Raw genomic sequence first — 15273 nt, forward strand, 5'->3', positions numbered from 1 at the left:
ATGCTCTGATGATAGGGATGTGAGGAGCCACAGAGTAGGACTTAGCACTCCAGGGCTTGGGATGCTCTGATGATAGGGATGTGAGGAGCGACAGAGTAGGACTTAGCACTCCAGGGCTTGGGATGCTCTGATGATAGGGATGTGAGGAGCCACACAGTAGGACTCAATGCTCCAGGGCTTGGGATGCTCTGATGATAGGGATGTGAGGAGCCACAGAGTAGGACTTAGCACTCCAGGGCTTGGGATGCTCTGATGATAGGGATGTGAGGAGCCACACAGTAGGACTCAATGCTCCAGGGCTTGGGATGCTCTGATGATAGGGATGTGAGGAGCCACACAGTAGGACTCAATGCTCCAGGGCTTGGGATGCTCTGATGATAGGGATGTGAGGAGCCACACAGAAGGACTCAGCACTCCAGGGCTTGGGATGCTCTGATGATACGGATGTGAGGAGCCACACAGTAGGACTTAGCACTCCAGGGCTTGGGATGCTCTGGCGATAGGGATGTGAAGAGTCACACAGCAGGACACCCAGCTCCTGATTTTAACAAGCTGCTAACAAAATCTTGCCTTCCTCTTTGCTTTGCTCATGCAAACAGTTGGCATCGTAGCCAATGCATTGATGCCTTTTATGTTATGTTATCACAGAACTAACCGGGTTGGAAAAGACCTCTAGGATCATCGACTCCAACCTGTCACCTAACCCTCCTAATTAACTAACCCATGGCACTAAGTGCCCCAGCCAGCCTCCTCTTAAACACCTCCAGGCACGGCGACTCCACCGCCTCCCTGGGCAGCCCATTCCAATGCCAATCACTCTCTCTGCCAACAACTTCCTCCTAACATCCAGCCTAGACCTCTCCTGGCACAACTGGAGACTGTGTCCCCTTCTTCTGTTGCTGCTTGCCTGGCAGAAGAGCCCAACCCCACCTGGCTACAGCCTCCCTTCAGGTAGCTGCAGCCAGCAATGAGCTCTGCCTTGAGCCTCCTCTTCTGCAGGCTGCACACCCCCAGCTCCCTCAGCCTCTCCTCACAGGGCTGTGCTCCAGGCTCTCCCCAGCCTTGCTGCCCTTGAACATGATCAAGCACCTCAGCAAATGGCACAATAGCTATTGGAGTTTGAGCTGGTTTGTCTTTGAATGCGCTGTGACCCATCTGTGTGCTAACTGAGATGGAGGAGAGGCAAAATGCGTCTAAAGCACTGCATTTGCCCTGATTTTGGGCTGCAGCAGGAGCAGTGTGGGCAGCAGGGCAAGGGAGGGGATTCTGCCCCTTGGCTCTGCTCTCCTCAGACCCCACCTGCAGTCCTGGGTGCAGTTCTGGAGCCCCCAGCACAAGCAGGACATGGAAGTGTTGGAGCCAGTCCAGAGGAGGCCACCAAGATGCTGAGAGGGCTGCAGCAGCTCTGCTGTGAGGACAGGCTGAGAGAGTTGGGGCTGTGCAGCCTGGAGAAGACCTTGGAGTGGCCTTGCAGTGTCTGAAGGGGGCTGCAGAAGGGCTGGGCAGGGACTCTTGACAAGGTCTGGTAATGGCAGGATGAGGAGGAATGGGTTTGAACTGGCAGAGGGGAGATTGAAAGTGGCTGTTAGGAAGAAGCTGTTTGCAGTGAGGGTGGTGAGACACTGGCACAGGTTGCCCAGGGAGGCTGTGGAGGACCGAAGCACCGAACGTGATCTTTGATCACGTTCGGTGCTTCGGTCCTCCACAACCTCCCTGTAGATGTTCAAGGTGTCCCTGCCTGTGGTGGGGGCTTGGGACTGGCTGAGCTTTGAGGTCCCATTCTGTGATGGGTGATGGAGGCTGCAGACCTGCCAGACACAGCCAGGCACCGGTGCGCCTGTTGGGGGCAGGACCCAGACCACGGTGCTGGCTGTGCCGCCGGACGGCAAGCAGCGTGCGGGCAAGACACTTACTGTCAGATGCCACCCGTATTTGCTGCCGAGCGGCAGGCGTGACAGGCAGCAGCCGTCAGGTGCCACAGCACCGGCTCCTGGGCGCCAGGGGGGCAGCCCCGGTGCTTCTCAGGCCACCTTTACGGCGGGATGATGGGTGCCCACCACGGTGGCCACTCACTGCGGCCACCGTGGCACCGTTGTCTCTACTCGGTGCCACCTCTGCCCTGAACGTCTCTCTCCCTTCTCTCACTCCCAGCCCTGCTTCGCCGTCAAAGACCCTCGGACCCCTGCTCCCGCATAGCCGAGTGCCACCGGGCACCTGCGGGCTCGCTGCCGCCCCCCCGCGCCTCTTTTCGGCGAGCGGGGGGCTGAAGCCGAAGATCGGCCGGGCCGTGCTTGGCGCGCCCGCCCGCCCCGGCCGCCGGCGGCGCAGGCGCAGTGTCCGCATTCCATCATGGCGGAGCGGTCGGTTGGCGGTCGGCAGCGCCGGGATTGAGGCAGGGGCTGCGGTGCCGCGTACGGTCAGTGCTGCCGCGGGGTCCACCGCGACGCGGCCCGGGAAGCGGACTGCCCCCCGTGGGCTCCCTCGGTTCCCCGCAGGACGAACGGGAGGGAGGGAGGGAAGAGAGCGGCGGGGCCGGGTCGGGGGAAAGCGGCGCTCCCCACCCAAGGCGCGATGGGCAGTGCCAGGAGCTGGCGGCCGGCTCGACTCGCCGCTGGCGGCGGGGAGCGGAACGGAGCCCCGCGGTGGGGAGCGGAGCCGGTCTGGGTGGCGGTAGGGGGGACAGGAGAAGTTGGCAGGCTGTGGGACGGCGGCCGAGGAGGCTGGGGACGACAGCGGGGAGCCGCCGTGTGGGACGGAGCGGGGAGCAGCTGCGTGGAGCAGGGGGGAGCCGAAGTGTGGAGCGGTGGAGGGGAGGAAGCGGCATCCCGGGGCGCGGGGAGGGTGTCGGACAGGGTGCCCGAGGTATGAGGCAGGTTTGGGGGAACGCGTGGAGCCCGGGACGTCCCGGCGTGAGGGAGTGTCTGGAGTGTGAGGTAGGCTGGGGGGAGCGTGGGGTGCCTGGGGTGTGGGGCTGGCTGAGGGGAGGCAGGACGCGGTGCCGGGATCTGCGCGGGGGGCACCGGGGTTCAGGGGCCGGGGTCGGTGCGTTGCGCGGCGGGGCCGATTCTGACGGGAGAGTGCCCGGGCGGGCGGGGTGAGTTGGGGTCGCGGGAGTATCCCGGCTCTTTCGGCCAGCCCCGCAGTGCCTCCCTGCACGGAGTTCATGCCAGCGAGATCCCCTTCCCTCCTCCCGTTCCCTCTTCCCAGCGCAAATTCTGCGTTTCCCTCTCGTTTCCGCCTCCCTCCCCTCTTCGCTCTCTTTCTTCGGGAAGAAGGAGTCGAAATCTGAAGTCGTGTCCTCCCCCCCAGCTTCCCCCCCCCCCGCGTTCTCCCTCCTCGGCAGCCGGAGCTGCTGCCTGCAAATGCCACGTCGCCTTCTAGTTGTTCCCCTTGGCTGATCAGCAGCTCAAGTACCAGACACCTCCCCCAGCTCCTCCTGGGGTCGGGGCAGGGGGAGGTCAGTCCTGTCATCTACTGTTTGGGTGGTGACCATCTTTTACCCTCCCCCGTCCCGCTTTGTCCCCCTCTGCCTTGGGGCAGCAGCGAAGGTAGGGACCCTACTGTGACTGCTTTTCAGCCCAGTGCTATTTACTGCCTCTTACAAAAGGCTGTTGACTTCAGCAACGCGGTTGCTTTCCTACCCAGGGTTTAGGGGGGGGTCAGGCTGTAGGGATTGGAGACCCCCGCAGCCTCGGCAGCCTCTCTGCTAGCGAGGGTTTTTGGAGGTGCTTGTGCGTCGAGATGGTCCCAGCTAACAGGGTAATAACGCCCTGCTGGCAGGTGGATTTGCCTCCTCTAGCAGCCGGCTCTCTCAGCTGCTCTCCGAGTTCTGTCTCGGTTAAAACTTGCTTCTCGGGCTTCTTGTTGGGCTGGTGGAAATTTTCTCTAGAGCTAATTTATTATTTTCATCACCGAGCTTCCAATTCCTATCCGTTCTCTGAAGATTTCCCCTCTTTTCTGTCCCTCGGTAGCTAGGACGTGGGCATTTTAACCCCCGCAGCCCTTCCTCGCTTTACCTGATGGCTAGTAGCGACTATTGGCACACCTGCTGCTGCAGATTAAGTTCTCTGGTAGCCACCTGTGCATATATGCCTGCAGTCTGCAGTTCGTGATGCTCTTCTAATGCCTTTATCTTTACAGCACTTAGTTCAATAGGGAAATACTATCTCCCGTCACAGATGGAAAGACTGAGGCACCGAAATATTTATGGCCCAAGGTCACACAGGAAGTATGTGGTCAGGCAGGGAATTGAATCTAGATTTCCTGAGACTCAGATTAGCATTTTAACCAGGGGAAGCATCCCCTCGCTGTATTTTAAGCCAATAAATTGACCTTGGAGCTTAATATCCGAGTGTAGAAGAGAGTACTTTGTGTTTTGTTCAATGTCTTTGTAAGGAGTGAAGCTTCCCCCCCCTTGCATTCCTTTCCTTGGTGGGTTTTTGGTGATTTGTATGTGAAAAAGGTGGTAAAATAGGGAAGATGTTGACTTTCTCAAGGCTCTGAGTGTGTGCTCATGCCTGTTGAAAACCAGCCAGCTATTACACTGTCCTCTCTTTTAGCTCTTTTCATCTTGCTGCCTTCCAAATCTCTGCGAGTTTTGGAATGCTGTTGTTGTCTGGGAATAATTTGTTCATAGCTAGGATCAAATAAATCTAATATTCCATAAAGCTGAGTTGAAAGCAACATGCTTGGTGTTCACTGGTATGTTGGATCATAGTTTGTGATTCTTCATAGGGTGATCTGAATAAACAGGACTTGTATTGACTGTCTTAAATGTCTCCTGGAGCAAGCTCTTACAAGTTGTTCACTTGGTTGTAGGCTCGGTATTGTTGCAGCAAGTTGTTCAAAACCTTGGCCTTAGCTGCAATTAAGCAGCTCTTTGACAATGAAATGGAATTATTGCAGCGTTTGGGGCTTTGGATCTGCCCAAATCCATCCTGCAGCCTGTATTAGGACAGATCATTTTTTTGGGGGGGGTGAGTAAAATAAGGTAGCTAATTTTACTGCAGTGTTTTACCTGCCAATGCTCTTGAGACGTTGGATGTTAGAGGAGTTTAAAACAATCCCTCTTGGAGTATCCACCTTCAGAGAGAAGGAAGATAACTTTGTCTGCACAAATGAGTTTCCTGCCACAACCCTTGATCACAAACTGCATCTTTCTTTGATGTACTGAAACCAAATCTGCAACAAAGCTGCCTCTAAACGTCCTATAGGAGGCTTGTAACTGCCTTTTTGTTTGGGTGTTTTTTTGGAGGCCAGTGTTTGCAGCCTGTTGATTTGTGTGGCTTGTCACACCCATGCCACCAGCCTTTCATCTTTTTGCTGTTTATTTTTAGGAAAGGTTTAGTGAGTCCATAAAATCAAAAACAAAACCAGCAAAAAGGAGGTTTCTTCGTGTGTGCTGTGCAAAGAGTCAACCTTCCAACAGTCTGCTCACAAGCCTTGGTGGGCTCCCCCTGGGAATGCAGTACTGTGGAGGTATTTTTGCACTCATTTGTATACCCATTATTAAAACAGAGGTTTTCTTTTTTTCTTCTAATCCCTTTGGGTGAACTTCAAGCAAATTAAAATGAGTGTTTCAGGCTTGGAGGACTAAAACTGTCACTTTTATTTGATGACCCCTGCTATGTGCCCAATTTAGGCTTCTTGTTTAAGGGAGCTTGTAACTTCTAGGCATATAAACAACTGGGGAGGCATTCTTACAGTATTCTTTATCAGAGTCACAGGCTGGTATGAAATAGTGTCAGGAGGCCTTTCCTGGTTAGAAATTTTCTTAATTTCCTGCCATAATTTCATTTCATCAAAGAAGAATTTTGAATTTACCTCTGAAAGCAGTTGAAAAAACTTCTCTGTTAGGGCTGGAGCATCTCTCCTAGGAAGGCAGGCTGGAACAGTTGGACTTGTTCAGTGGAGAATGCTCCAAGGACACCTCATTGTGGCCTTCCCATATCCAAAGGGTCCTTCAAGAAAGCTGGTGAGGAAGTTTTTAGGGTGTCAGGTGGTGAAAGGATATGGGGGGATGGATCCAAGCTGGAGGAGGGTGGATTTGGATAGGACATTAGGGAGAAGTTGCTGTGTACAACTACCTGAAGGGAGGCTGTAGCCAGCTGGGGTTGGGCTCTTCTCCCAGGCACCAGCAACAGAAGAAGGGGGCATAGTCTCAAGCTGTGCCAGGGGACATCTAGGCTGGATGTTAGGAGGAAGTTGTTGTCAGAGAGAGTGATTGGCATTGGAATGGGCTGCCCAGGGAGGTGGTGGAGTCACCGTGTTTGGAGGTGTTGAAGCCAAGCCTGGCTGGGGCACTTAGTGCCATGGTCTGGTTGACTGGATAGGGCTGGGTGCTAGGTTAGACTGGCTGAGTTTGGAGGTCTCTTCCAACCTGGGTTGATTCTGTGATTCCAAGTTCTTCACCATAAAGGACACTGGAACAGTCTGCCTAGGGAGGTGGTGGAAGCTCCATCCCTGGATGTTTTTTAATGTCAAGCTGGATGTGGTTCTGGTCAGCCTGATCTAGTGGAAAGTGTCCTTGCTCATGGCAGGAGGGTTGGAACTGAATGGAACCCCAACTATTTGGAGCAGGAGCACCCTGCTATAAGGACAGGCTGGAAGAACTGAGACTCTGCAGCCTGGAAAAGAGAAAGCTTTGAGGAGACCTTGGAGTATCTGAAGGTAGCCTACAGGAGTGCCAGGGAGGGACTGTCGACAAGGTCTTGCAATGACAGGATGAGGATTAATGGGTTTAAACTGGCAGAGGGGAAATTTAAACTGGATATTAGAAACATGTTCTTGGCACTTGCACAGGTTGTCCAGGGAGATTGTGGATCACAGAATCCATGATCACATTCTGTGATCTGCAACCTCCCTGGAGGTGTTCAAGACCAGGTTGGATGAGGCCTTGAGCGATGAGTTCTAGCAGGAGGTGTCCCTGCCTAGGGCAAGAGGTTGGAGCTGTCTGAGCTTGGAGGTCATTTCCAACCTAAACCATTCTATGATCCCTGAGGTCCCTTCCAACCCTGACAGGAGGCAGGAGAATTGCATTTCTCACTTCTGATTTTGCTGTACCTCACGAGGATCACGAGGTGAGCTCTGGGTGTTTAAAAGCAGCAGTTGCTTACTGCTCTGGTTTCAAGGTTGGGAGACTCTCAGAAGTAACCTTTTCATTATTGAGTTTTTGCTTTCTTTCCACCTGTTTTTAGCAAGCTGTCAGGAAGCTCTTCCCAAGGTCAAGATGGTTAGTTTTCAGCTGTTATCTTTGCTGTGAGCCAGACCTGAACTGAAAAGTTTTGGATTCCTGAGTGAGGAGCAGACAGGGCACACACTGAACTCTTTATTGCATTCTTCAAGAGCTTATTGTAAAAGCAGCCATAATTTATTCTTTCAGTGGTGCTAACACAATCCTTTCTGTGTAGTGACCAGCAAAGGCAGGCCACTGGCTCAGAGCCCTCAGCTCTGTTCCAATCTCAATGTAAATCTCCTGTTCTTCCCAATATCTTGATTGATGTGGAAAATGCCTCTATTTGCTCAAGATTCCAGCGTTGCAGCCTGATGGTTTGTATTCCCTCCTCCCCCCCCCCATCTTATTATAAGTTCAGGAGGAACATTTGAGCCATGAAGCTGGTGAAGGATCTAGAGAATAGGTCTGCTGATGGAACTGGCTTTGCCTGGAGAAAAGAGGGCTCAGGGAGATCTTCTCACTCTCTGCAACTCCCTGAAAGGAAGTTGGTGTGAGGTAGACGTTGGTCTCTTCTTCCAGGTAACAAGTGATAGGACCAAAGGAAATGGCCTCAACTTGCACCAAGGGAGGTTTAAGTTGAGTATTGGAAGAATTTTTTTAACTGGAAGGGTTCTCAAACACTGGAACAGGCTCCCCAGGGAGGTGATTGGATCCCTATCCCTAAGGTCATGGTTTAGCATCAGTCTTGGTAGACTTAAATAATCATGCAACAGAATCATAGAATCAGTCAGAGTTGGAAGGCACCACAAGGATCGGTCAGTTCCTACCCCCCTGCTGTGGGCAGGGACACCTCACACTAGAGCAGGCTGTCCAGAGCCTCATCCAGCCTGACCTTAAACACCTCCAGGGATGAGGCTTTCACCACCTCCCTGGGCAACCTCTTCCATGGTCTGACCACTCTCATGCTGAAGAACTTAAAATGGGTTGACTCTGATGATCTTAAAGGTCTCTTCCAACCAAAACGATTCTACAATTCTATTTATTAGGCTGTGACTTAAGAAACATCTGCAACTTCCAGACAGTATCACCTTTCTGGGGAAGATAACAATAGATCTGCTGTGTTTGCTGGAGGAAGCTGTGAGCTTCTGCTGGCTGGGTTGGTGCAGTGAGCCAGCTCAGTCTATTAACTACCTCAGCCAGCTGCAGGGCAGTGTTTGCTTGGAGCGTGCCAGCAGAGCTGCAGAGCACACCTGCCTCTGCCTTCTCCTTAGCAAAACTGTATTGGGAATTGACTGATATTTGTAAACACTTTGCAAGTTTGGAGAGCCCAAACGGCACAATTTGTAATCCTCAGTGTGTGAGTGGCTTGGGAGCTAGAGCTTGGCACTGAATGTAGTAGCTTCAGAAAGCTAATGGGTTTTGCATCGTTCAGTTTAACATCCTGTAGCTCTTTGTTACCTTCTCCTGGTGGAACGGCTTTAGCACAACAGCTTCTAGAGTAAAGTTGTGCTGCCCTGTGGCAGTGCCCTGTGATTGTGTTTTCCAGATTGCCCACTTTGTCTGTGTGCCCTGTCAGAGGATGAATGTGTTCAGGAGCATTTCAGTCCGGATGCATTCACATAGCTTTTGGAAATGGATTTTCTTTTTTTCATTGTACTGTTACATTATGTCTGAATCTGGAGCCCAAGAAGGGCATTAACCTGTTGGAGCAGCTCCAGAGAAGGGCACAAACATGCCTGGAGGGCTGGAACCCTTCTGCTGTGTACATGGACAGAGAGAGTTGAGGTTGTTCAGCCTAGAGAGGAGAGGGCTTGAGCAGACCTTGTGGCTTTTCGGCGCTCAAAGAAAGGAGGGGACAGAGGTTTTGTCATGGCCTGTTGTGACAGCACAGGGAGTGATGGGTTAAAACTAAGAGGAGAGATTTAGGCAATTTTTTTTCCACTGAGGGTGGTGAGACCCTGGCCCAGGTTGTCCAGAGAGGTGGTAGATTCCCATCCCTGGAAGCATTCCAGGTCAGGTTGGTTGGGGCTTTGAGCAACCTGCTCTATCTTGTAGCTGTCCCTGCTGACTGCAGGGGGTTTGGACTAGGTGACTTGAGAAGGTCCCTTCCAATCCAAGCCATTCTGTGACTCTGTAGAGCAATAGAGCAGAGTAGGTAACTAAGTAAATACACTTCATTACCACAGAATGAGCTTTATATAGGAACCATCTTCCTAGCACTCAAATTACCTTGCACTAATTAGATCATAGATAAGCCAGTGGAGTATCTGTGGCTAATGTGGCATTAAGTGTATGTGCAGTGTTTGTGCAGCTGTCAAGCTGTACCCAAGAAGGCTGCAGAAGTTCTCTTGGTTCTTCCCCAGTGGTTTCTTCCTTGAGATTTCTTTGCTGATACTGGTGGAGCTAATGACTGCCTGTTCTCTGATCTCTTCTTGCTGCTTTGTTGAGTGTTAGTTATCTTCTTCGCTTTCTTTTTAATTTAGACTTCATGCTTCCCAAGTTATTTAAAAGACAATGACTCTTCTTTTCTCTTGTCTGCAGAAAGAAGACTGGGGGACAGTCCAGGAGGCGCTGCCCGGGTAACATTTATCAGCAGGAGCAGATTCCAGCCGGGAAAGTGTCAACGGTAATTGGGCATAGCTTAGGTGAAGCATTTCCCCTCATTGTGTCTCTAAGTAACACTGCAAAGTGAAAGAATCACAGAATGCTCTGGGTTGGAAGTGACCTCCAAAGGTCATCCAGTCCAACCCACTCTGCACTCATCAGGGGCATCATCAACTAGATCAGGTTGCCCAGAGCCCTGTCGAGCCTCACCTTGAGTATCTCCAGGGATGGGGTCTCAGCTACCTCCCTGGGCAATATGTTGCAGTCTTCCACCAGCCTCCTGGTGCAGAACTTGTTCCTAACAACCAGTCTCAATCTTCTCTCATTTCAAACCATTGCCTGTCTTCCTGTCCCTGCAGGCCTTTGCAAACAGTCCCTTTGCAGCCTTCTTGTAGCCCACTTCAGATACTGGCAGGCTGCTCTTAGGTCTGGAACCTTCTCTTCTCCAGGCTGAACAACGCCAGCTCCCTCAGCCTGTCCTTGTAGCAGAGGTGTTCCAATCCCCTGATCATTTTCATGGCCCTCCTGTGGACCTGCTCCATCAGCTTCATGTCCTTCAGACTATCAAATATTTGACTTAGTTATTCTAAATTTAGGATACTTTTTCCTGGAAGAAATGTTGGATAACTTATCAATGGAAAAAGAAAGGAAGGACTGTTTGAACCTCTCTTATCTCAGGAACCCAAAATTTCCAAGCTCATTTTTATTTTCACTTTCCTTTCTGACTCTCCTCAACACACAGCTGGAAGCTTTGTATTAATTGGCCTTTGCATAAGGAAAATAAATCCTGGGTTTAGTGAAGTGTAGAAAACAGCTCAAGTGGATGGCAGCAGTATACTGATAAATGACCAGCTAGGTGGCCTCAGCTTGTTTTTAGTTGGAGCTCATGGAATTGAGCTGCTCAGTCATGGAATCTATCAGCCTCTGGAACTGACCTCCTTGGAAGGCAGAAAGAAATGCATTGGAAAACTGTTGTCAGCATAGCACTTGTGAGAGCAGGAGGTCTCCAACTTTCTGTGCTTCTTAAGTGAAGGTTCCTGTGAATTCTTTTCTGGTCATAGACTCATCAAGGTTGGAGAAGGCTTTTAAGATTGTCAAGTCCAACCATTAACCCAGCAGTGCCAGTCCCACCACTAAACCATGACCCTCAGCATCACATCTACACATCTTGTAAGCCCCTCCAGGGATGGTGATACAACCACTTCTCTGGGGAGCCTGTTCCAGACCTTGACAACCATTTGGGAAAGAAATTGTTTTTCATGTCCACCCTTAACCTCCTCTGCAGCTTGAGGTTACTTCCTCTTGTCCTGTCACTTGTTACTAGGAAGAAGAGACCAACACTGACCTCACTCCAACCTCCTTTTGGGTGATTGTAAAGAGTGAGAGGGTCTCTCCCTAGCCTGCTTTTCTTCAGGCTGAACAACTCCAGCTCCCTCAGTTGCTCTTCACAAGAGTCATGCTCCAGACCCTTCACAAGCTTCTCTGCTCTTCTCTGGGTCAGCTCCAGCACTTCACTGTCCTTGTAGTGAGTGAGGTCCCCAAAGCTGGACTCAATATTTGAGATACAGCCTCATGAGTGCAAAGGGTAACTTCCCAGGACAGCGGTGGAGACACCATCAGTGTTGGGATTTAAAAGCAGTGTAGATGTGGTGCAGCAGACATGTAAGTGTTAGGTAGGTGGTTGGGCTTGATGGTCTTGGAGGTCTTTTCTCACCTAAACAATTCAGTGTTTCTAAACTGATACATCAGCTACCATCTTTGGATCCTTCCAACCTGTGACAGTCACCACTTCTGCTCCTGTGTAAAGCTGTGTTTACATCCCCAAACTCATTACAAGTTAACTGATTTACCAATAAATATTTAGAGCTTGGCTACAGGAGCAGATTCTTCTGGTGTGTTCCCATGCACCAGCTGAACAGTGGTAAACAGTTCCAGTGTGTGTCCCTGGCCTGACACAGCGCTGGGCGAGCTGTGCTTGCTTAAACCCCATGTGTATGATCTCATCCTTGCATTTCACCTCGTGTTTTCCATGAACTAAACAAAATGCACATGGTCTGTTACCATGAGCCTGCTCAGATGTGGTAATTTAAGCAGTTTATTGGTGTGTTTTAGCCCTTGGTTGGAGTGTAACCTGTTTTAACTGGCCTAATTGATCCGCCGTGCAGCTAAAGCGTTACAGCCTGAGCCTCTTCTCATGTTGCTCAAGGCAAACAGGCTCCAGTTTGTGTATCATCATAATTCTTCCTTGCTTGAAGTTTGCATAATCTCATAGAATTTGAAGCCCTCCTTTGCTTTCAGAGGATTTTTCTTTATTGTGCTTGGTTTTGAAGTCCTGGTTTGAGAGAGTTCTTAAATTACAAAGCTTGTTGGTGTCGATAGATGGACAGGACACATCAAACGCTGCAGACCGAATGGGAGCTGGTGGAAAATCAGCTTCTGCTTCCCTGGTGCCTACAGAAAGCAGACTCCTGCTCGTGTTCATCTTGAGAGGTCCTGGTTTCACTTGTGCTGTGTTGGCTTAGATGGCAGCTGACTGCTCTGAGCAGTTTGTGGTCGTGGCAGGGAGCCTTTCCTGGGAATAGTTTTGTTCCTCTTGATTTTAATAACCTGTGTGATTGCTCTCTCTTAGTCATGTTTTAAGTAAATATTGTTCAAGATTTGGAATGCAAGCATCTGGAAAATAACTCTTGGATCCCATCTTGATGCTATCATACCAGCTGCACCAACTTTGTGCATCTGCCTGCTGTCCCATAATGCTCTCTAGCTTAATTTAGGACAGGCAGTACCCAGCTCTGGCACCTAAAACGTTGGAGATTCGGTGCTTCCCTGGCGTAGTCCCAGGAGGTTTCCTTGGGCTTAGCAAACTGATATCTGTGTGGCACATTTAGTGTCAGGAAATGCATCATGCAGGGCACAGTAAATCAGCCAAGCTTGTGTAAAGTTGGCACTTGGGCTGGGATGCAGCCAGCTCTTACTTGAAGCTTAGAAGAAAAGCTTTTCTAATCACTGAGATCATTATTCCTCACTATAAGGCACTCCTCATGACAGGGAGGAAACTCAAGTGAGCCAGGTGCTATGGAATACCTGTTGATTTTGTGGTAGCCTTCTCTTCTTTGATTTGTTTGTAGGTTTTGAGACATTTTTTCCCCTGACATTGAAAGGTTTGGTAAACACAGGGGCATGTTTCTTCTGGGGGAGTGGGGAGTATCACAAAAGGAAAGGAGGCTGTAGTCAGGTGGGGAGTTGGTCTCCTTTGCTAGGCTAGCAGCAACAGAACAAGAGGACACAGTCTCAAGTTGTGCCAGGGGAGCTCTAGGCTGGATGTTAGGAGGAAGTTGTTGGCAGAGAGATTGGCATTTGAATGGGCTGCCCAAGGAGGTGGTGGAGTTGCTGTGCCTGGAGGTGTTGAAGCCAAGCCTGGCTGGGGCACTTAGTGCCATGGTCTGGTTGATTGTCTAGGGCTGGGTGCTAGGTTGGTCTGGCTGAGCTTGGAGGTCTCTTCCAACCTGACTGATTCTTTGAGTGAGAGGCCCAGAGCTGAATCCACTCCTGAAGGTACTTAATGCCGTGATCTAGGTGATTGGATAGGGCTGGCTGATAGGTTGGGCTGGATGAGCTTGGAGGTCTCTTCCAACCAATTCTATGATTCTAAGGGATTCAGTTTTATACTCCATTTCAAGACCACATTTGCCCCATAGGGACGAAGTCTGCTTGGTTATCCAGATACTTAAGCCCAGTTTCAGACCTGTACAGCACATGCAGCTCCCTGTAGAAACTTGCAGTTCCCATCTTGTAAGTCTTGGCATGGTTTGAAACATTTTGCTCCATCTGGTCAGATCTGTAGTTACTCCAAGGTGTAAACTCCAGCTGCCTGTTTGCTGAACAGTTAAAAGTTTCCCTGTGGCTGTTGCTGCAAATATCACAAGATACATTTTCAGATCTGTAGAAGGGTTTGTGGTCTTCAGACAGTCCAGGACTGTCTCTCTACAGCTGTGTGTTTTATTTTCAGAGGAATACCATGGGCTTTCCAGCTGCTCTTTACCACTGTTAACATCATGGCTGCACCTCCTGGGAGGACACCATCGCTGCTTTTGTTCTCTGTAGGCTTTTCCTTTCTCCTTTTTTTTTGGTGTTTTACTTTGGTTTGTTGTTTTTTATGTTGTTGTTTCAGCACTTTCTGGTGGCTTGAGTCAGACTTTGGTTTTTTGGAGTTGCAGTCCAGAACTCCAGTATTGGGCTATTTGCATAGATCTTTGTGCATCTTGCTGCCGTAATTTCTGAGTGATTTAGGTAGACATTTGGGTGTAGAAGTTCATGGAGTCACAGAATGGTTTGGGTTGGAAGAAACTTCTAAAGGTCTTCCAGTCCCAACCTCCTTGCACTCAGCAGGGACATCCTTCACTAGACCATGTTGCTCAAAGCCCTGTAAAGCCTGACCTTGAATAGCTCCAAGATGGAGCCACAACTGCTTCCCTGGGTGTAGAGTCATCCAGGTTGGAAGAGACCTCCAAGCTTATCCAGCCCAACCTATCACCCATCCCTATCCAGTCAACTAGACCAGTTTGGTCTGGTTGACTTCTAACCCAAACCAGAATAGTTTGGGTTGGAAGTGACCTCTAAAGGTCATCCAGTCCAACTCCCCTGCAGTCAGCAGGGACATCCTCCACTGGAGCAGGCTGCTCAGAGCATTGTTGAGCCTGACCTTGAATAACTCCAGGGATGAGGTCTCAACTACTTTCCCAGGCTACCTGCTCCAATGTTCCACCATCCTCATAGCAAAGAACTTGTTTCTAACATCCAATCTAAATCTCTTTTCCTCTAACTTCAATCCTTTGCCCCTCATCCTATCCCTGCAGGCCTTTGCAAACAGTCCCTCTGCAGCCTTCTTGCAGCCCCTTTCAGGTACTGTCAGGCCACTGTTAGGTCTCCCTGCAGCCTCCTCTTCTCCAGGCTGAACAATGCCAGCTCCTTCAGCCTGTCACAGGATTCCAGCTCCCAGTCTAGTTCCAACTCCACTGCCATGAACAGGGACACCTCCTACTAGACCAAGTTACTCAAGTCCCCATTGTAGCCAGGTGGGGTTGGTCTCTTCTCCCAGGCAACCACCGTTAGAACCAGGGGACCCAGTCTCAAGTTGTGCTGGGGGAGGTCTAGGCTGGGTGTTAGGAGGAAGTTGTTGGCAGAGAGAGTGATTGGCATTGGAATGGGCTGCCCAGGGAGGTGGTGGAGGCACTGTCCCTAGAGGTCTTCAAGAAAAGCTTGGATGAGGCACTTAGTGCCATGGTCTGGTTGACTGGATAGGGCTGGGGGACAGGTTGGACTGGATGATCTTTGAGGTCTCTTCCAACCTGGTTGATTCTATGATCCAACCTGGCTTTGAACACTTCCATACTTGGACCTTTCACAACTTCTCTGGACAACCTGTTCCAGTCCCTCACCACCCTCATGGGCAAGAATTATTCCTAATGTCTGGTCTAAATCAAGCTCCTTCCAGT

General features: G+C 50.5%; 1 protein-coding gene across 1 annotated transcript in view; it reads left to right on the plus strand.

The window, feature by feature from the left end:
- Window positions 1-2293: 2293 nt before the first annotated feature.
- LOC135183788 (fibronectin type-III domain-containing protein 3a-like) overlaps window positions 2294-15273 on the plus strand; it is a 63652-nt gene continuing 50672 nt past the window's right edge. Inside the window, exons 1-2 of the mRNA XM_064158991.1 lie at window positions 2294-2416; window positions 9716-9800. The gene's annotated coding sequence lies outside the window, so the exon portion shown is untranslated. The remainder of the gene's footprint in view (window positions 2417-9715; window positions 9801-15273) is intronic.

Source organism: Pogoniulus pusillus, chromosome 19 (assembly GCF_015220805.1).
Source record: "Pogoniulus pusillus isolate bPogPus1 chromosome 19, bPogPus1.pri, whole genome shotgun sequence".
Taxonomy (NCBI): domain Eukaryota; kingdom Metazoa; phylum Chordata; class Aves; order Piciformes; family Lybiidae; genus Pogoniulus; species Pogoniulus pusillus.